Here is a 22,983-nt window from a genome sequence, read left to right on the forward strand (position 1 = left end):
GCAAATAGACGAAGAACTCGAGCACTGAACGACAGATAGAAGTTCTTTCCATTGCTCATTGGTGATAGTAGGAACACTCTTATGATCTGCGTCAGTTAGACGCTCAAATGTACGGTTAGATTGAGCCCCCATTGAAAGAGAACACCAAGCAGCTTAACAACACACCAACCGAACGATAGCAATACAGACGAAGAACCACTATAGAGAACCAACCCTGATTCGGGTAAAAATACCCTAGGCCAGTTGGCCCAATCGGAGTCCGCCATGTGTCACTGAAAGGGGCGCCACCTTGGACCTCTCAGAGAACGACACATGGCAGACGGATAAAAGGACCTGGGATTGGCGGCTTTCAGGCCCAAATCCCGAGGTCTGCAAAAGCTGCGTGAATATTCCCTAGGGCACGAAACCCTAGGGAGTGCACGTTTTTCGAGAAGCCTATAAATAGGAGATGACCTCCTCATTTATGGCTACGTGAAACTTCTGGACATTCAATACGTGATACGTACACAAAGAACCCTGTACACTCCTTCCGAGGAATATTCAGTGATTACTAATCATTGTCAGAACTGTCGCTCTCAAGAGAAAGTACACCCGAGCTCGGAATCCGAGTAGATATCCTTTACATTCCGCACCTTATTCTTCGGACTTAGACTAACTTAAGCTTCGGAGGCGGACCACGGACAATTCGGTGTTCCGTTGTTTTGCAGGTACAGGCATCCAAGCGAGCATCCAGTCTTAGTGTTGTAACTCTCCCAAGGGACTCAAAAAACCCCGAAACATTTGGCGCCGTCTGTGGGGAGAGTACCTCTAAGATGGCCTCTTTGGAAACTGTACCAATTTCTGTAACCAATCGGCCTCCGGAAACCAATCGGCCACCGGAGACCAAACAGCTACCAGAGACCAATCGGTCCTTGGACGAAGTATTGGTCCAGTCGGACCATGATTCAGGTGACGACGGTGATGTTGAAACCTATACTGCCAGAGATGGGTCCCTCATCTCAAGGCGCATCCGCAGCAAGGAAAAGCGGGAGCGCCCTCACTCTCAGAATGCTCCGAGCAAACCAGCCGGACATTCAAAGAAGCCGTCTGATTCTACCCATGCGGAAGGGTCAGACCTAGTAACCAGAGACGAGCTCATGAAGCTTGTGAGCACTCTCCGTGGTGAGATAAAACAACTCACCAACAGGAATTCGGCTACTCCTGCCAAGGAGCAGTCGGCCAAGAAGTCAGCCCAGACGGGCAAGCACAAATCGATCAGGGACCGACAGTCGACTCCTCATCCCAAGGACACGGCTCGGCCTCAGTTTGACCTTTCAAGACTCCGTTTCCCAGAAATGGTTGCAAGAAAAGCCATTCGGCATGTTCAGCTGAATGGTAACAAGAAAACATTCTCTGATGCTCGACATTACATCGAGCAGAAGAGGATTGAGCTTTCAGAGTCGGCCTCAACGTCGACTTATCACGACAGCTCCCAGCATACCTCGTTGAGGTATTCACAATCTGTGCATGAGACTCCAATAAGCAGCCCCCTGGTTCAAGTTGGACCTCATGTCATCCAGCCGGCTCAGTACATGGCTCAGCCTTTGTACCAAACGCCTGCTCAACCTTACATCCAGCCTGCTTTCTTTGGAGGACAGGCGGCATGCGGCTATCAGCCCATGGACTGGCAGCTTAGGCTGCAGCACCTTGGAGACCAACCCTCTGCTTTCTCTAAGGAAATAACCGACGCCGAACAGCCGGCCAAGGTTAAAAATGTGTTGGTAGGAACCTATGATGGGACCACCAACCCCGAAGACCACCTGCTAGCATACACCCACCTCATGTATTTACAAGGGCTGGATGATGCCGCATGGTGTCGCTGCTTTCCAGCCACCCTGAAGGGCATAGCCCAGCAGTGGTTCGGCAACTTGCCGGCTGGTTGCATCAATAGCTTCAAGACGCTTGCGTTCTTGTTTGCTTCCAACTTCTCTATGAACATCCCTGCCAAGAAAACAAGCCTTGATCTTGGCAATGTACAGCAGGGAGATAGAGAAGGCTTGCGTTCTTACGTCAGGCGGTTCAATCTGGTACGAATCCAGATCCATGGGCTATCTGACGAGGTCGCCTTCACAGACTTTTTCAAGGGTCTGAAGGACGGTTCTACTTTCAAGTATGAACTCGTCCGAAAACAAATCTTCACTCTGCAGGGAGCGCTGCGAGAGGCGGAAGCCTATATACAGGAGACCGAGCTCTGCTCCTCCAACAGGCAGTCGGACTCTAAGAAGTTCGACCGACAGAAGGAGAGCCGACCTGCTCAGCCGGCTCCCAAGTCAGAAGAGAGCAAAAAGAAAAAGCAAGTCTGGGCCGTTGATAACTCTGATCAGCCGGCCCAGAAGAAGAAGAAAGAGTGGAAACCGTACGTCCCAAGGTACGAATTCCACAAGGACTGCTGCTCCATCTTGATGGAAATAAAAGACCGGCTGACTCTTGAGAAGCCGACTCCAATGAGAGGTTCCGTTGAAAATCAGAACAAAAATAAACATTGCCATTTCCATGAAGACATCGGCCATGACACCAACGACTGTTTCAGCCTCAAACAAGAGCTTGACCGTCTGGCCGACAAAGGACAGCTGAAGTCCTATGTGAAGTCCAAAGTGACTTCAAAGGCGAATCAGGGGCAGTCCAAAAAGAAGGCTCCCCAGTCGACTGTTAGTACCGACACCGATGAAGATCCGGTATATACCATAGCAGGCGGATTCGCCGGGGGTGGCCCGACCATTCGGGGCACCAAGGATCATCTGAAAAAGATGATCCATTCTGTTGAAGAGGGAGAGGCGGCAGGCACATCCGCCTTCCCCGAGGTCATCATCGCCGAAAAGGACAGAGGCAAAGTCCGTCGGCCGCATGATGACCCTGTGGTCATTGAATGTAAAGTGGCCAACCAACTGGTTGGTCGAATCTTGATCGACACAGGCAGCTCCTCTGACCTCATCAGCCTCAAATGCTTGTCCAATCTCAAGTACAAGCCAGACAGCATTATGGAGGTTTCTCACACCCTTGTAGGGTTTGGGGGAGGACTCGTGCACCCAGTCGGACGGATAGATTTGCCCATCCGGTTGGGGAAAAAGGGAAACGGTCGGCATATGACCATCCGTTTCCTTGTGGTTGAAGAGCTTACTGCCTACAACCTCATCTTTGGTCGACCCACTCTTAACGAGTGCAAGGCCGTCATCATTCCTGCCCTCATGCTCGTTAAGTATGAGAGGGATGATGGCACAGTCGGTTCCCTTAATGAGGACCAAAAGACAGCCCGGGAGTGCTATCTCTCGGATGTCAAGCCCGCGGTCGCAGCAACCTTCCGGGGCAAACAAACAGTCGACCTTGATGATAACAGGGAAGACCAAGCGGCCCCACCAGCTGAGAAAAAGAGAAAAGTTGATCAACTGGTGGTGGTAAAAAAAGAGAGGCAATAGCAATCACTGACCGGGGAACGACCGGATGATCTCCGTCCACAGCCGACTGGTGAACACATTGATATCCCTCTAGATGACGCTCGGCCAGAGCGGACTGTTAAAGTAGGGACGGTTGCATTTGCTAAGCTAGGTGACAGTTTGCACCAGCTTCTGAAAGAATTCAAAGACATATTTGCCTTTGAAGTGGAAGAGATGCCTGGCATAAGCCCGGATCTCGCTGTCCACAAACTCGCCGTGGATCCCAAAAAGAAGCCCATTCTTCAAAAGAAGAGAAATCACGGCGAAGAAAGAAGTCAGGCGACATCAGCTGAAGTTAAAAAGCTGCTGGACGCCAAGTTCATTCGGCCATGCAACTTCCCTGATTGGGTAGCTAACGTTGTGTTAGTAAAAAAGCCGAATGGTACTTGGCGGATGTGTGTTGACTACACCGACCTGAACAAGGCATGTCCGAAGGATAGTTATCCATTGCCAAAGATCGACAGTCTGGTCGATTCAACAGCCGGACATGCCCTGATGAGTTTTATGGACGCCTATTCAGGCTTCCACCAGATTCCCCTGTGGAAAAAAGATCAAGAAAAGACGGCTTTTGTCACTGATCAGGGGTTGTTCTGTTATACTGTGATGCCGTTTGGTTTGAAGAATGCGCCTGCTACTTTCCAACGAATGATTAATACGGTCTTCATTAATCAGATTGGGAGGAATGTAGAAGCATACATTGATGACATGATAGTCAAATCCAAACTACAAGCGGATCACCTTGCTGATCTCCGAGAAACATTCGCCACACTCAGGCGGCACAAGGTCATGCTAAATCCAAAAAAGTGTGTCTTTGGTGTTGAGTCTGGGAAGTTTCTTGGATTCCTGATTGTTCAAAGGGGAATAGAGGCCAATCCTGAGAAAATACAGGCGGTCATCGACATGCAGTCGCCCCGTACTGTGAAAGAGGTTCGAAAGCTTACAGGTTGTCTGGCGGCCTTGAGGAGATTCCTCAGTCGGTCAGGCGATAAGTGTCTCTACTTTTTCCAAGAAATCAGGAAGAAGACTAATTTTGAATGGGGTGGTGATGCAGAGGCGGCCTTTCAAAAGTTAAAAACTCATTTGCACTCTTTGCCGAGGCTTGTTAGCCCCTTGCCCAAAGAGACGCTCTTCATGTATCTGGCCGTCTCCGATCATGCCCTCAGCGCTGTTCTCTTAGCTGAAAGAGACGACACTTAGCTCCCAGTCTATTTCATCAGCCATGTTCTCAGGAACGCTGAGCTTCGGTACCCCATGGTTGAAAAGTTTGGTCTCGCTCTCTACATGGCCATCAAGAAATTGAAACCTTACTTCTTGGCACATGCGGTAGTGGTCTATACTGACCAGCCGATCAAGCGGCCTCTGACAACCTTGGAGTCTTCTGGACGAATGCTCAAATGGGCGATTGAAATGCAAGGATTGGAAATCACTTACGAACCCAGGAAAGCAATAAAGGGGCAAGCATTCGCCGATTTTATTGTGGAAATGACAAGGCCGGTTGCTCCGGATGATACTAGTCAGGTTTGGAAAGTGTATGTGGACGGGAGCTCCACTGCGAACGGCTGTGGTGCAGGGATTATCTGTCAGTCTCCCGAGGGGGACAAATTTGAATATGCACTACGGTTCAAGTTCCAGGTCTCTAATAATGAGGCCGAATATGAAGCCCTGCTTGCTGGCATTCGGTACTGTAAGGCAGTAGGGGCAAAGAAAATTGACGCCTGCTCAGACTCTCAATTGGTCGTACTCCAAGTCAATGGAACGTACGAGGCCACTCATCCGGCCATGATAAAATATTTGCAGGTGGTCAAGGCTGAAGTTGGGACACTTGAAGAATTTACTCTAAGTCAAGTGCCCAGGTCTTCCAACAATCAGGCGGATGCCCTGTCCAAACTGACATCATCCGCCTCTTGTGAAACGCCTCGGTCAGTCTTCTGGGAGGTCATGGAAAAAAGGAGTATCTCTGAGGAAGACCCCATTGGAGTTCTTGATCGAAGCTCAACCTGGATGGACAGCATCCGGACTTACCTTACAGACGGCAAGCTCCCTGACTCATCACAGGAGGCGGCTGTTTTTAAAAAACGAGCGGCTAACTTCGAGTTGCGACAAGGAGAACTCTTCAGGGCTGGTTTTTTGAAGCCTCTGTTGAAGTGTGTTACCCCTGAGAAGGGTAAGGAAGTCCTCGAAGAGTTGCATGCAGGATTCTGCGCCTCCCATATAGGGGGCAGATCCCTTGCTGCCAAAGCCAGGCGGCTTTACTTCTGGCCTACACTGGAGTCGGATGCAATGGAATTGGTGAAAAAATGTGACAAATGTCAAAAATTTGGCAAGCTCATTCATCGTCCGGCTACAGACCTGTCGGCCATCCACAGCCCAATACCCTTCGCCAAATGGGGCATGGACATTCTGGGGCCATATATAGCCGCACCAGGCGGCAAGCGCTACATATTGGTGGCTGTGGATTACTTTACTAAGTGGGTAGAGGCGAAGGCGGTCAAAAACATTAAGACAAAAGATGTCATTTCCTTCATCTGGAGGAACATAATCACTCGTTTCGGGGTGCCCATGTCTATGGTTTTTGACAATGGTCCTCAATTTGAAACGCCTCAACTCAAGACTTGGCTGAGAGACCAAGGGATCTCTAGCTTCTTCGCATCAGTCGGCCGGCCTCAAGCAAACGGCCAGGTCGAGGCTTTTAACAAGTTAATCTCAGACGGGATTAAAAAGAAAATTGAACGGGCTGGTGGCCTTTGGGCGGATGAATTACCACACGTCCTCTGGTCCATCAGGACGACTGCTAAAGGGGCAACTGGAGAGACCCCATTTCTTATGGTGTATGGTGCAGAAGTTGTCCTGCCCATTGAGCACTATGAGCCGACTCTTCGAATCATGTTGTATGACGAGGAGGTGAACTGGGAGGCCATGCGTCTAGCATTGGACTCACTACCAGAGCGCAGGGGCAATGCTGCCTTGCGCCATGAGATATACCGTCTGAGAATGACTCGGGCTTACAACAAAAGAGTACACAAGCGTCCTCTCAAAGTGGGGGACTTTGTGCTACGAAAAATGGAAGCAGTCGGTAGGGCGAATGAGCAGGGAAAGCTAACCCCAAATTGGGAAGGCCCCTACCGAATCTATGAGGAAATAAGAGATGGCACCTACCGCCTGGAAGAACCAGACGGCAGGCAGCTGCCCAGAACTTGGAATGTAGACAACTTGAAAAAGTACTACTTCTAAGTAAGAACGTAAATGCTTCAATTTTGTTATCTCAAAGATTTGTTAATGAGAATATGCTTCCCTTTTTCAACTTTTATTATTTTCAGCACCGTCTGTACCAGCTACAGACGGCCAATATGTTTGAAAAGCGTCTGTCTCAACAGCAGACGCCCCAAACCTTTTGAAGGAGCCGATTGTTCTAAACAGTCGTTCCTACGAAATTTTATTAAATTTATACCAACATTTACTTAATCAATTACGAGGCCTAAGGCCAGATAAAAATAAAAAGAGACCGAATGGTCACAGTCTGCTCCAACATGAGTATGACCGTCTGCTCCAACATGAGTCAGATAACCGACGACGCCCATTTGGGTGAATTCGTCGAGGAGAAGCATCTCCCATTTGGGTGGCACATTGCTCTACGAATATACAAGCGGCCCAACCGAATGCTAAGGCAGCACTCGCAGTCGTTTGTTTTAATCGAAAGTGAAATCTAAAAGGCCAGAATTTTCTATCTATTCTAGTACAGTTCGGAAATGGTCACTGTTTCATAAGTAGAGGCTAACCGAGGCTTAAAGCCGGATGCGCCTGTTTCAGCTCAGGGGCAAAACAGGCGGAATAATTTTATAAAAATGCGTTAGGTTAACTACTTAGCACTTATTTGAGGCTATCAGCCGGATGCCGCCTGATCCTTACCTATGGGGCAAGACAGGCGGACGAATTACTTTAACCAAAATCAGTCAAGTCCCAGACTTAACACTTTAATCTCAACGAGGCCAATGGCCAGATGCGCCTGTTTTTGCCTATGGGGCAGAACAGGCGGGGATTTTTCCCTAGCATAACAGCTAAGTTGGAAACTTGAGTTCTGTTCGAGCCAATGGCCGAATGAACACTTATTTTTGCCAAATTCTGGATGGACGTCTGTCGCGTGGTTTGGGGCAATCACCATAGTGATTGATTGACCTAGAAACCATGAATACTCTTCTAAGTATCAATAATTTCCAAGTCAATCAATCTCATAAACCGAAACCACACGACATCCGTCCAGGGGCAGGAACATTCGCATGGTATACAGGTTATAATACTTAGCCAAAAAACATGCAAAATTAACAATTCAAAGGACAGAATATGAAAAACTTCAGCCAAATGGCCGAATGATTCAAATTAAAATGACCAATCGCCACCAGACGATTGGTTGAAATTGTTATCTGGCAGAGCCAGAGGAATTGTCAAATTACCCAACCCCTCGGTCGGTAAAAATACATAAATACTCGGCACACAGGCCGGAAAAACAAGTACATGGCCATTCGGCCGCAGAAACAGAAAATAAAAAGCTTAAGTGATCAGGGGAGAGCCTCTTCATTGGCAGCCGGCCTGTTGTCCTTCGGCTGCTCTTCATCATCTTTCTCTCGCTCCTCCGCCTGATCTCCCTCCTCCTCCCCAGAGGACGACTCCTCAGAAGAGTCAAACCCAGAGCCTTCAGCAGCCTCGGCCTCAGCATCAGCCTTGGAAGCTTCTTCCATCTCCTCAAGGAGGCGATCGTCGAGAGCTTTGCTGAGCTCATCAAACTTGGACTTCCAACTCTGATAGTCCGAGCCTGGCTGAACAGCCGCCCAAGTGTCCCGCATGATGATCTCATTGTCCCTGATCATTTATTTGACCAGTTCAGATCTATCTTGCTCGGCACGGGACTCAAACTTGGCCCTCAGCTGGTGCTCCTGGTTGGTGAGACGCTACTCCAGGCGGCTCACCCTATCCTGGGCCCTCTCGGCCTCATCCTTGGCGTCCTGAAGGGGCTCGAGCTCCGCCTTAAGGGATTTGATCTCCTTCTTGAGGTTGGAGACCTGAAGGCGGGCCGAGTCCAGATCCTTCTTCACCTGCAGATTGGCCTCCGACTGCGAATACATCATATCAAGCGTCAGAAATTCATTCTGAGCAATATCAAATTGAGCCCTATCCAAGGCGGACTCGGCCTGAGCCTTAGCAGCTTTTACCTCTTTGGACTTCTCCTTGAGGGGTTTTCCGAGCCCTTGGACGCGCAGCATGGCCTGCAAAAAGAAGGCGGATGGTTAAGAACCAGGCGGATAAAAGAAAGAGACGAATGTAAAAGTGATTCAAGGCTAAGTCTACCTCACAAAGATTCCCTAGCATACCATCAAGGTCTAGGGTGCCGACTCCTCTGACGGATGCTTTATCATCCGGATCAATCGCCCTCAGCATGGACTTGGCCATTTGAACTACAGTCGGCCTCTGTACAGGAACTGCAAGAGGAAAAAGTTAGAAAAGTACTCAAGTATGGATAACTTGCAGAAAAGAAAGGGAGGACGAATGGTCTTTACCGTCGCCCTCATCCACCTCCTCTTCCCCCAGAACCCTCTTCTGACCGGTAGAAGAGGCGGGCCTTTTCCCCAAAAGCCTATCCTTACCGGAAGAAGAGGGGGGCTTTTCCCCCAGAAACCTCTTCTCACCAGCAGGGGCGTCTGAGGGCCTCTTGGGCTTATGAGCAACGTGCTTCCGGCCGCCCTTGCCGGATGCGCTCACATCACCCGCCCTAGTCTTTTGGAGCTTAGGGTCGGATGGTTTGGACGGGGATTTGGAGGAGGTACCCTGTGTCATTGAAGACAAAACAAAAGTTAGAAAACATTCGGCAAAAACTCAGCATTAATCAGGTGGGTGCTAAGTATAGAAATCTCACCCCTGGGGTACCGGCTGGTTGCTACTCACCCACCCTTGCAGTGGTGGCTTCCGTCCTGTTAAGGACGTTTGATCTGTATCTGGCAGCAGATACAGCCGGCTTCCTGGAGGCCGAGAGTTTCTCCATTGCTTTGTCTGCAAAAAAGAATCAAGTGTTAGAGACATTTAACAAGTGAAGACAAGCAAAATAAATATGGCATATTAAACAGACGGCCGACTACCTCTCGGCATCTCAGTACTTAGCCCACAAGCGGCCAAGAACGTCCCTTCCTCAAACCATTTGTACAAAGGGAGATAGCATTGAGGGGTGACTTCCTTGTCCCCCTCATCATTCATCTTCACAGACACGGTGAACAAACCCGCGTCCATGATCTCCTCCTTTGCTCGTCTAGGAAGAGCTGGCAATGCACTCCTGCCTGCTAGGAGAGGTGGATCCTTGTTCCACCTGTTATACTTTTGGTTCAGGCGGCTGTCGGCAGTTTTGACTATGTAGAACTTAGTTCTCCAGTCTTTCCACTTGTTCTCTTTGCCGACAGCCATCATGTACCCCTTGCAAGTAGTCAAGGTGTACCAGCCCTTGCCACCCCTAGCAGGCGCCCTGCTAAGATAATGCATGTGGGCGAATGCTTCAAAGCTCGCCTCCACTTCCAGCATCTCGCAGGCGGCAACGTACCCCAGAATATTGATCCAGGAATTGGGTACGAGTTGCCAGATACCAAGTTGGTATCCATCCAAAATCCTCTCCACGGCCGGATGGAGAGGGAAGCGCAAGCCAGCCTGAAAGGCCGCCTCATAACAACCGAATGCTCGGTCTTCATAGCTGGCCATACTCGGCCAAGTAATGGTGTCCTCCTTATTGGGGACGCACAAAGTGAAGCCATGGCCCAGAACAACCTTACGCTTAAAACTTGTAAGGCCGTTTGCCATGGTGTTCCGCCTGCTCTGAGGAACATGATGATAGTAGGGGGCTTTCTCCAAGCGCCTGGAACCGCTCGGCTCGGCCCAGGATTCCCCCCTCTCAACTGCCAAGGACTCCCTGGCAGCGTCTATTCTGGCCCTTGCCTCCCCTGAAGAGGCGGAGGCATTATCTGAAGAAGATGACGAGGCCGACTCGTCATCAGAACTGTCATCAGAGCTAAGGGACTGCCGACTGGTGCCAGCAGGGTCCTCCCCTAGACTCTCTTCCGGCGCCTGTTCAGAAGGCCCGGCTGCATAGGTTTCATCTGCCTCCTCCAGTATCCTATCACTAGGAGTACCGCTTGAAGAGGGTGAATGGTAATAGGTGGGGGTAGGAGGAAGATAAGAAGGGCTATCAGGGTATTCCGACACCTCACTTCGAGGCACCCTCATCGAGCTGTCAAAATAAAGAGTTGAACCATCCGACGGGAAAAAAGATCCATCGGAGTTAGTTTTTCTTGCTGTTCTTTTGGTTCTGGCCATTGTGTCCTGCACAGACACGAAACCAGTTGGATTCGGAGAAGTTCGCAAAGCACAGTCGCTGGCCAAGCAGTCGGCACTGCAAGTTCTAGACTCAGCCGTCCCCGGTGACCGGCTCATCACTATCCTATGCTGTGCCGCATGCGGTTGGGATACCATTTTTTCGAAAACAAAGAAAAAATGAAAAATAAAAAAAACAGGCGTTACCTTTAGAAGAAGGGTGAAAGACGCTTGGTTTGCTAAGAACGGTCGGACAGCGGGCCGAGTGTCGGATGCTTGAAAGTTAAGAAACACTTAAGGAATTTTGAGATTCTTAAAGTCAAAAGTCAAAGATTCTCCAAAGATTCGCAAAGGTGTAAAAAATCCGGGGGTGAAAACTTTCTATTTATAGAGGGGTTAAAAACCCTAAAACTTTCCCTCCACAGTAACTATTCAAAATCCGACCAATCGGATGCTGACACATGTCACAGGCAACACGTGGCAAGCGCGTGTCACCTATGAGGGGCAAATGATTCGGGTAAAAATACCCTAGGCCAGTTGGCCCAATCGGAGTCCGCCACGTGTCACTGAAAGGGGCGCCACCTTGGACCTCTCAGAGAACGACACATGGCAGACGGATAAAAGGACCTGGGATTGGCGGCTTTCAGGCCCAAATCCCAAGGTCTGCAAAAGCTGCGTGAATATTCCCTAGGGCACGAAACCCTAGGGAGTGCACGTTTTTCGAGAAGCCTATAAATAGGAGATGACCTCCTCATTTATGGCTACGTGAAACTTCTGGACATTCAATACGTGATACGTACACAAAGAACCCTGTACACTCCTTCCGAGGAATATTCAGTGATTACTAATCATTGTCAGAACTGTCGCTCTCAAGAGAAAGTACACCCGAGCTCGGAATCCGAGTAGATATCCTTTACATTCCGCACCTTATTCTTCGGACTTAGACTAACTTAAGCTTCGGAGGCGGACCACGGACCATTCGGTGTTCCGTTGTTTTGCAGGTACAGGCATCCAAGCGAGCATCCAGTCTTAGTGTTGTAACTCTCCCAAGGGACTCAAAAAACCCCGAAACAAACCCCACGCACCAAAATCAAATAAATCACCAAACTTCACCCAATATAACCAAATTACTCTAAATACTGCGTGCAACACAAAGACCACCAAAGTGCAGAGATACCACCACAATTGCACAAACCAAGAAAGGAAAAAAAAAATAATGGCAAAACATGGTAAAATATAAAAGCACAAATGCCAAACTTATTGCTCCAACACACTGCCTAAATCCACTTTAATATGAAAAGTGAATAAGTATCCAACCTTAAACAAACAAAAATGAGTGAAAACAGAAGTAGAGACAAGACCACTAACTGTTGCTGCCTTTTGAGAAATCAAATACCGTAGTACACGCAAGTGTGACACCTCACAACGAAGACCACACCCACAAGCAAATAGCAGCACCCTTGCACACAGAGCACCGTAACACGTACTACCAAACCAACCACGCTGCACACTAGCACACTCACGCTGCCAGCACACAATACACACAAAACTCAGCAGCACGCACCACACAAACCACACAGCAGCGCACCACTAGAAGCAGCACACCACGCACCAAAACAAACACCTCGCAGCACTGCCTACACACAGCACCACACCAAACTGAGCACTACACACGCAGCACCCACAACTCGAGCAACGCAGCACGCACAAGAGATGCGCACCAACCAGAAAACAATTCGTATCGAACCAAAAAAAATAAATTAGGGTTTGTGAGCCCGAATTTTGATGAAACAAAATTTGTGGAAATTAAAAAAAAATTGAAGCCTAAATCTCACAAACAAACGAATTAATTGCGGAATCAAATCAAGAACAAACCAAGTTCGAAAAAAAATTCTCTAGAAATTAGAGAGGCCTGATGCCATGTTAAACTCAAGCAAATCTGGAGAAAACGGCTTGACCTTTGTATTGATAATAATCACATATATATACACCATACATGACATGCCTAAAACTCCTAAAAGATAAACTTAACATAAATACAATATTAACATAAATAAACCAAACCGACTCTAATACCAACTCAACCAAAAGCTTAAACTGATGCTTGAGACCCAGGAATATGTTTTTATACTCTATCACTCCCCCTCACATGAAAGGCTCTTTGGGTTTGAAATGTGGATGAAACATAGGTCCACCTATACCTTGTGCGAATTAATTCCACTTTAAAGGAGGGGCGGATGAGTTTCAAACCCATGACCTTTGTGTTACCTGGCTCTGATACCATGTTAATTTTCGAGATAATATGAAATGAGTCTGGGCAACCCGCACAAGGAGGAGGAGAGTTTGGTCCACAAACTAGGTTTTGGAGGTTCTATACAAAACCCAATTGGCAATAGTAAGAGTAACTCATCTACCTTATAAAGTGGAACTACAGTCCACTTGTGAGTGTCCTTAGAACTTTGAGTACACCAAAAAGTACAATACAATCATCATTGAGAATGAACGTCTAATAGATGCCCCTTAACTAGTTGGCTTGACAAATGCCTAATTATTAACGACCCAACAAACCTGGGATTTGATATCATGTTAAAAGTCCAACTCAACCATCAGCTTAAACTTTTGGTTGAAGCCTAGGAATATGTTTTTATACTCTATCATCGACTCCACAACATTAAGCAATTATACTCTCCATCCATAATTTTAGATTTCCTAGAAATTGTTTGTAAGTGTCATTTGGTTACCTTTCATTAATGAAATCCTTTTTCTTCTCGTAAAAAAAAATAATAATGAAATAAAACAATAAGCAAAGCGTGCCTCGTGGCAAGAGCTTCAGCAAAGTCAGCAATGTCGGCCTCGAACTTATCCCAAGTGCAAAGTCAAGTTGAGGCAACAAAAACGCATTACACCCCCAGCCCTACGCCATCAAGCCTGAAAATGGCATCGCCATAATTGATAATTATCACACCTTGCGGGAAAAAATAAAACACATTTGAAAAGACATGGCCCTAAAAAAAAAAAAAGGAAAAGGTGTTGGTAGGTGGGTGTTATATATATATATATAATAATCGCGACTTCAATTAGACAATAGACTTGAATGAAGATGAAATGATATGATTTTGATGTGTCATTCATTTTGTGAGGCCTACAGCATTAAGTTCTACACAAATTAAAAAAAAATGTTCATAATAAAACTATAAAAAGCACGTACATTTTCACATAATCATCAACCAGACACCCAAACAAGCAAAACCTGGCCTAAACACATACTATACTTCCTAATAATGGGGTATTACATGTTGATCAATACACTAATCCTCCTTTTGTTTGCTTTATTTTGCTGCTTCTTTCGCAATAAAAATGGGCTCCCAACTAAATGGCCTCTTGTTGGGATGCTTCCTGCACTCCTCAAAAACGTCCATAATATTAATGACTTTATTTTTCATCTTATGGAAAATTCTAACATGAATTTCGATCTCATGGGCCCTTGGTTTGCCAACATGCACATCCTAGTAACCGTTGATCCTGCTAACCTTAACCATATATATTGCAAAAAATCTGAAACTTATATAAAAGGTTCCAAATTTAATGAAATCTTTGACGTCCTTGGTGATGGGATCCTTAACTCCGATTCAGATATATGGAGTTACCATCGAAATGTGGCTCATCTTTTTTTCCATCATCCTCAATTCCACCACTCTTTGATCTATATAGCACGGAATAAAGTCAAGAATGGACTCCCATTTCTTGATCATGTTGCTAAGCACTCGATTGAGATTGACCTACAAAATATAATCTTAAGGTTCATGTATGATACAATGAGTAGGATCATGATGGACCATGATCCGGAATCACTTTCAATCGATTTGCCTGATTTTCCACTCTTAAAGGCTGTGGCTGATCTCGAACACACTGTTTTCATTCGTCATGTATTGCCAACATGCATATGGAAAATCCAAAGGTGGTTGAATATAGGGGGAGAGAATAAGTACAAGCAAGGGTGGAAAATCCTTGATGACTTTATTTACAAGTGCATAAATAAGAAGAGAGAAGAAATGAGGAAAGCAACTTCTAAGCCAAAGGATAATGAAATAGAGGTAAGTAGAATAGATCTATTGACCTTTTTTATAGATACTGATGAAAATACTATTAAGTCAAAGAGTCGCAATGATAATAATAAATTTTTAAGGGACACAATTTCAAATTTTTTCATAGCTGGTGGAGAAACAAGTAGTATTGCATTGACTTGGTTTTTTTTCCTTCTCTCGAAAAACCCACAAATTGCTCACAAGATTAAAATGGAACTAGATGGTATAATGAAACAAGTGAACAATAACTATGATAGGTTTCTAAGCAATTTTATAGAGCTTAGTGACCAGCTAATATATCTTCATGCTACATTATGTGAGTCTTTAAGACTCTACCCAGCATTAGCCTACAATCACAAGTCACCAATTAAGCCAGACATCCTTCCTAGTGGTCATCGAGTGAATCCAAACACGGAAATTATCATAAACACGTACGTGATGGGAAGGATGAAATCGATATGGGGAGAAGATTGCAACGAGTTCAAGCCCGAAAGGTGGATAACTGAAGGTGGAGCGATTAAGCATGAACCATCATACAAGTTTTCAGTGTTTGGCTCAGGGCCAAGGTATTGCTTGGGAAGGCAAATGGCCTTCACCCAGATGAAGATTATAGCTGCTGCCATCATCCATCACTACAATATAGAGACTGTACAAGAAAATCATCCTGTCTTCGATCTCTCTGTACTTCTTCGTATGAAAAATGGTTTTAAGGTTAAGATCAGTCGATCTCAAAATTGATAAGCAAAATGTACGTAGGTTCAAAATAATATAATAATGGACTTTGTTGTCCCTCCATTGTTAAATTTGTTATATCATCACATGTGATATAAGTAGAATATTTCAAGATTTTCTAAGAGGTACAATCATACGTGCAAGTAATGTACGTAGAGTTTGTCAAAAAAGAAAAAAAAAAAAAAAGTAATGTACGTACAGCTATGTATGTAAAATTATTTTTCCAAACATGCATGTTGAATTTTGTATGACATAAAATCATACTCCCTCCTTCCTCAAATGTTTTTCCCATATCTAATATTTAGGTCAAACAATAAAATTTTTTACTATAAATTCCCGTGAATCTATAAGAGATTACATATTCATGCAATGTGAGATTTTATTGGATTCATCGCGTATATTTAATTAATAGACGTTTTAATAAATAAATAAATAAATAATTTATTTTTTTTAAAAAAAAACCACACCCTTATCCTTACCCTCCCCCACCCCGCCCCCCTTACCCCCTACTCCGGCAATAATTAATAAAATAAGTTTATTTTTTAAAAAAATAATTTTTATTACGTTATAGAAGCTCCAAGAAAATAAACAAAATACAACACCAATTTACTTTTTTTTTTTTTTAATTTAATTATGAATTGATTAGAAGCTACAAACAATATAATGCAATTATCAGCCAAAAAAATACTATTGTTATATATTTTCTTCAGTAGTTTATGATATAAAAAAGCAACAATATATAGTTGTGGATATTAAAATAAAACTCGCCAATAATAACACGTATTGATTCTTAGTGAGTTTTTTTTAATGCTTTTTATCTTTTTAAAGAGAAGTTATTGCATGCGTACGGACGTACGAACTGTTTGGTGCGGGAGGCTTGCTGATATATTTTACTCGTTGGCTTATATGTTTCATGTGTTGAATTGGCTTATATATTTCATTTGTTGGCTGATATAATTTTTGTGTTGGCTACAATATTCTTTTTGTTGGCTAATATCAGACATCATTTGATTTATATGGTTCTTTAATTGGCTGATATCATACATCATTTCGCTTATATGGTTCTTTAATTGGCTTATATATTTATTTTGTTGGCTGATATGTATATTTTAATTGTTGGCTTCTATATATGTATCATTTTGTTGGCTGATATGTTTATTTTGTTGACTTACCTAATGCTTTTGTTTGCTGATTTCATCCTTTTGTTGGATGATATGCAACTTTTATTGGATGATATGTTCCTTCTGTTGGCTGAAAAGTACCTTTTGTTGGCTGATATACTCCTCTTGTTGGCTGATATGCATCTTTTGTTGGCTTACATGTTGCTTATATTTGCTAATTTTATCCTTCTACTAGCTGATATGCTTCATTTTTTGACTGATATAATCCGTATGTTGGCTAATATCAGACATTTATTAGCTTATATGTTAATTATTTTGGCTGATACGCTTCATTTGTTGGCTAATATGTCCCTTTTGTTGACTGATATGTTGCTTTTGTTGGCTGATGTACTCCTCTTTCTTTTTCTCTCCTGTTAGTCTGTTACCATGTTCACTAAACATGAGCGGCCCCAATATTTCTTTCTTTCTCCTATTACCATATTCACTCTCTTCTTAACTTATCACCACCAATGACACCACCACACTCTCTCTGATCTCCTTCCTGCCACGACCCCCACCCACAACCAACACAACCACGCACCACCATACTCCCTCTCCTTCCTGTCGCAGCCCCCACCCACCACCAACACAACCTTGCACCACCACTCCCTTTTCTTCTTGCTGCAGCCACGCCGGAGCCTAGCCCAACCACGCCAACGTAGTGGTTCGCACTCGCCTCCACCACAGGCATCGAACGCCTCCATCACAGCACCGAACGCCTCCATTTCCATCATCGATTTTGATTTATCTGAAAATTTCAAACTATGAAATACGACCTTTTTCTTGAAAATTTTACCCACTTTGATTAATTATAATTGTCTATGCAATTGATGTGGATTTTTTATTTTAATTTAGATCTAGTAACAATGAGGAGTAGAGAAGAGAGAAAGAGAAGGGAAGCGAAAAAACAAAGAGAAAGAAAAGGAAAATAGTACAGGACGCATAAAGTGTTGGGTGCGGGTGGACGCACCCAATAGTTTGCGTTTTTAAAAATAGTTATTTAGCAGTCATTTAGTGGTAATTTTATGAAATTAAATAAAGATATTGAATGACTGTTTAATAAAAATATTAATAATATATACTGTAAAGTTTAGAAGTAATTTTTAATTAACATTAAAAAATCTATCTAGCTAATACGCTCTTTCGTAATAAATTTATTATATTTTTTTAGACAAATAATGTAATTTTGATTTAAGAATAATTATTGAAAATTATCGTGCATGACATGGGATCTAACCTGGTAGATTATTATTTTCCTCCTCACTAGTGGTCTCCTCATCGTATTTTAAATATTTACATATTCTTTTTCCTAATTTTAATTTTGTAAAAATATATTTAGTTATGTAAAATATATTACATTTTAGTAAAAATAATTTTAATTCGACAAAAATAAGATGAAGTGAATATCACCTTAAAGAATGATTAGGCACTAGAAATTAAGGTCTAATGATAAAGACGAACTAATCTCTCAGCTAAGGGAGTGGTTTTTCATTTATCTTGATAGGAGTATTCAGCTAATTAAGCAAGTAGTTCATCTTTATTATTAGATAATTTTAGAAGTCTTGTTCACTTTGCCTTATTTTTGCTAACGAATATTGAAAAAAGTAGTACTACCTCTGTTATTTTTTTTTTTTGAATAGTAAAAATATTTCATTAATTAAAAGTCATACGACAAATACATAAGATATTGAATCAAATAAAATTTTCCTTCTTAAAAACTACGATCGTCGAGTAGATCTTGCATTGCGGAGCATCTCCCGCTTATATCGCTGAAAATTACAACCTTGTTGGAGAGAAAATCTAACGATCCTTTGTAGCCGTGAGGATATTTTCCTTCTGATTCATCTGTTCGTATTCGAAAACTTGATAACTTTTTCACCAACGAAATAATTTCACGACAATCCATTAGATCTGCTACCATGGATTCAAAACTAAGAGATTTCTCCCTCGAAAAGAGGAGATGAACCTTGTCTTTTGAAGGAGGTCGAAAAACCCTTATCTTTCGAAGGAGATCGGAAACCTTTTCTTTCGAGGGAGAAAAGTTCCTCCCAAAAGGAGGAAGCATTATTATAAACCTAAAAAAACAATAAAGAAACAAGGATTGGGGCTTTCCGCCGATCAAAATCGATGGAAGCCCCTTTAAAATTCAACAATGGAGGCTAGGGTTTTGGAGAGAGAAAGGAGGAAAAAGGAGGAGAGGCATGTACTACTTGGTGTACCTCTGTTAATTATTATGTGCAATTTTGGGGTATTATTTGTGAGATATAAAAAATTTCAAAGTTGCACTTACTAATTAACGCATGTAATATTTAAGTTAAGATAGTGATGAGTCCACCGTCCACGATACATTAAAGTAGATGGAAAAATATATAGAAAAGAAATTGGCAAGCGTTTATCATCCACAATATACAGATTGTACTGTTTTTCTCATTTGGCAAAGATACGCCAATAATTTGCATCAAAAAAAAAAAAAAAAAAAAAAAAAAAAAAAAAAAAAAAAACACCAATAATGCTGACTATTAATAAATGATGAGAGAAGAAGATGCATTCACAAAGATCACTTAACGGCACATTTTGATCATTAATTAAACCGAGGGGTCGGGGCTTTATGGGTCAACATAACTTGGGGTATGCTCTTAAATAATGCATTTTATAGCTAAGAAAAAGAAATGTAGAGTGTTTATTTCGGGAAAAAAAAGTATTAGCCCACACAAATTAAATGTGGAATGTTTATTTCGGGAAAAAAAATATAATAATAAGAAGATAGGTTTTAGTCAAACAATGTAATAAGAAGAAGATAGGTTTTAGTCAAAAATGTAAAAAAAAAAAATTTAGCCCCCACAAAATCTTAGTCAACTCCCTTAGATAAGTTTTACAATTACTTTTTGTTTAGCAAATATATTTCAAATGAGAACAATAAGAAGAATCAATTGGGGTGTATTTTTGGAACTTTATTTTTTTAAGGGGATGTAACATTATATTATTTCTCTCTCTCTATTTTTTTTCTTTCTTAAAGGACACTAATATGACATCATTACACTTACATAGTTATATGACATTATTATATTGTAAAATTTTATTTTCAAAATAGAAACAAAACTCATTCTTGATACTTTATAGATATTTTTATAGGCCTGTCTCGGTTTCTACCCACCTTATATGACCCTAGGAGTCACCCCTCGCATTCATTTCATTTTTGAAAAAATGTCAAAAATTGACCCGAAATTGTGTATTATAGCCTTCAATTTTGGACAATTTTTCACTTTTTTGACTCGGGAAAAAAAATTGCCGAGATGCCACCTATGGACCCTAATACACCCCGGGAGTCCATTTGGATGGGTAAAACCATCCAATATGCCTTTAAACTGTCATTTTATCCCCTTGCACTGATTTCATAAACTCGAGGCTACCACGGATATTTATGACAACATATAATGATCATATATGGCTCCAAACGACATGATATGACCCTGGGATGTATCCCCTAGTATGTCGATACTTTTCGACATCGGGTCCCGAAACCTTCCAAATTGGCCAAAAAGTCTGTATTATAGCCTTTAATTTAGCCAATTTTGACTTTTTTTACCCAGAAACAAAAATTGCCGAGAAGCTACCTATAGACCCTCATACCCTCCGGGAGTCCAATTGGGTAGGTGGAACCATCCAATTTGCCTTTAACCATTCAGTTTACTCATTCTCGTACATGCCTCTTGTATTGGCTATAAGCTTTCACGGCGAGGCCTTTATGTATCCGCCTTATGGTCGTATATGGATCCAAACAACATTATATGACCCCAGGATGCATTTCGTATAATTTTTTGAATTTCTTACACCGTGTCCCGATACCTCCTAAATTGCTCCAATTTCGTGTATTGTAACTTTCAAATTTGACTTCTCTACATCATTTTTTCACCCTGGCAAGATATGCATCTAGGTACTTCTATGGTCTCCAAAGGGCCTTGGGAGTCATGGATAGTGCCCGTAACCATCTCATTCATCCTTAATCATCATGTCTTAAGCCAAATACGACATACCCGGCCTCACACGAAAAAACTAATTGTTTGTTGCCTTGTCCTTGGGCGCACATGCCACACACACCCCCTTGCACCATCCCACGCCCCAACACTTAGGCTTTGTGACTTGTCTTAGTCTAGTACTTAGCATTTTTTTTAGCATTATATATAATTAAGAAGCACTACTAATTTAACCTCGTTTTCCAAAATATATATGTAATAAAAGCTACAAGCTTGAATAATGAAATACGATCAAATCAACAAACGATACTTTTGTCATTTCCTTGAATAATTTATGATTAAAATTTCAATCAACTAATACTCTATAGATACTTCAATAAGCTTTTCGAAGAACAACACATGTTGATTATTCTTAGTGTGATTTTTTCCTATCATTTTTGGCGTTGTTTTTTAGCATTCAATTAATATGAATAAACTAGTAGAAAAAATAAATTAGGAAAAGGTTCAAAACCCTTAATGGGAAACGGATTTGAACTGCTTGGGCTTGGGTGGCATTCTATTACCCCTTTAAATAGGAAGCGGTTCAAACCGCTTCCCATTTGAAGGGTATATGTATGTATATGTAATTTGACAACACTATCGAAATTGACGCCACCACCGCAATTTGAAGCCAACACCGCATCTGAAACATAAATAAAAGCTTAAAAAATTTACTCATTATGCAAATAAATTGAAGCAAAATTGAAACAAATTCATTAACCCGTCAATAAATTTATGAACCCTAACAAAATTTCAACTCAAAAACTGCAAATAACCATGTAACCAATTCAAAACAATCAAACATAAGCTAATTGTTCAGAAATGCATATAAAAGATGAAATTTGAAATAAAAAAATCAAAACTAGATCTAAATTCTAACCTAAATTAATATTAGATCTGAAAATGGTGGTGGTGCTCGGTGGGTGTCGCGTCGATTGTGTTGTTGTTGGTGTGGTGATGTTGATCGATAGGGGGTTGGTCGCTTTGTTGATCGATAGGGGTGGTGGTCAGTAGGGGTGAAAGTTCGATGTTCGGTTTGGATTATGGCCCAAACCGAAATAATTCAGTTTTACATTTTTCAATCCAAATCGAACCGAATTTCTGATTAGCAAACCAAAACCGATCCATAAACCGAATTTTTTACCAGATGCAAGTTGAAGTATAAGAAAACTAAGCAATCTTTATAATTATAAACACAAAATTACACAAACTAAACTGAGAATTAATTTTATACAATCAACCATTATAAATTTGTCCACCGATTAAAAAAGAAATTAAATAAATAAATCAGATCTTCTGCTTCATGCATTCCTTCAATAATTTGGCTCAAAACCTCAGATCTATTCATTTCCTAATATAATTTCCTTTAAGTTATAAACAAATTAAATAGAAAAATAAAATCTTCTGCTTCTGCACCTCTTTACTAATATCATTTCCTTTGAGTGACTGACCAGAGAGGTGGTGGTGAGGAGACATGGTGGTGGTCGGCGGTGAAGTGGTGGTGATCTGAGGGAAAACGAACAGTGGAACACGAGCGGTCGGCGAACGACTTTGAGATACGTTGAGAGCACAAACACCGAAATAAGAACTGGTGGTGAGATACCTTAAGTGGACTTCTAGACTGGTGGTGGTGGACGGACGGAGTGAGGTGGTGAGGGAGAAAATAGGGGAAATCTAGGGATTTGGTGAAGAAGGTGCCGAGAGAAAGTGAAAGGGAAATGTGAAAAGAGGGGAACAGTTTAGGGTTTTGGATATATATATGTAGGAAAATGGGCTGGGATTAGTGGGCTTAATAAACTTCGGTTCGGTTTTCAATTTTTGTTTTTTTTTTTAATCCCAAAACCGAATCCAAACCGATATATTTCGGTTTCCATTTTTTCAAACCGATCCAAACCAAAAATCGAAAAAAAACCGAACCGAATTGCTTATTCGGTTTGGTTTGGTTCGGTTTTCGGTTTTTATCCAATTTACTTTCACCCCTATTGGTCAGTGTTTATTGTGGCTTTGAGAGGAGAGGAGAGAGGAGAGTTTGCCATTTTAGATTGATAAGAGGAGAAAGAAAAGAAAGGGAGCTTTGAGAGGAAAGAGAAAAGATGGAAGGAGATGGAGAGAGGACGTGAGAATAGAAAGAGGGGAGATGAGAGAGAAGAAGAAGGGAGGGCGTGAGAAATGAGGCAGAGGT

The 22,983-nt window shown here is 42.5% G+C and overlaps 1 pseudogene; it reads left to right on the top strand.

Moving 5' to 3' along the window:
* The first annotated feature begins 13,598 nt into the window (after positions 1-13,598).
* Positions 13,599-15,817, top strand: LOC145571921 (alkane hydroxylase MAH1 pseudogene; annotated as a pseudogene).
* The last annotated feature ends 7,166 nt before the right edge of the window (positions 15,818-22,983 follow it).

This window comes from Chenopodium album, chromosome 12 (genome assembly GCF_948465745.1).
Source record: "Chenopodium album chromosome 12, dcCheAlbu1.1, whole genome shotgun sequence".
NCBI lineage: Eukaryota > Viridiplantae > Streptophyta > Magnoliopsida > Caryophyllales > Amaranthaceae > Chenopodium > Chenopodium album.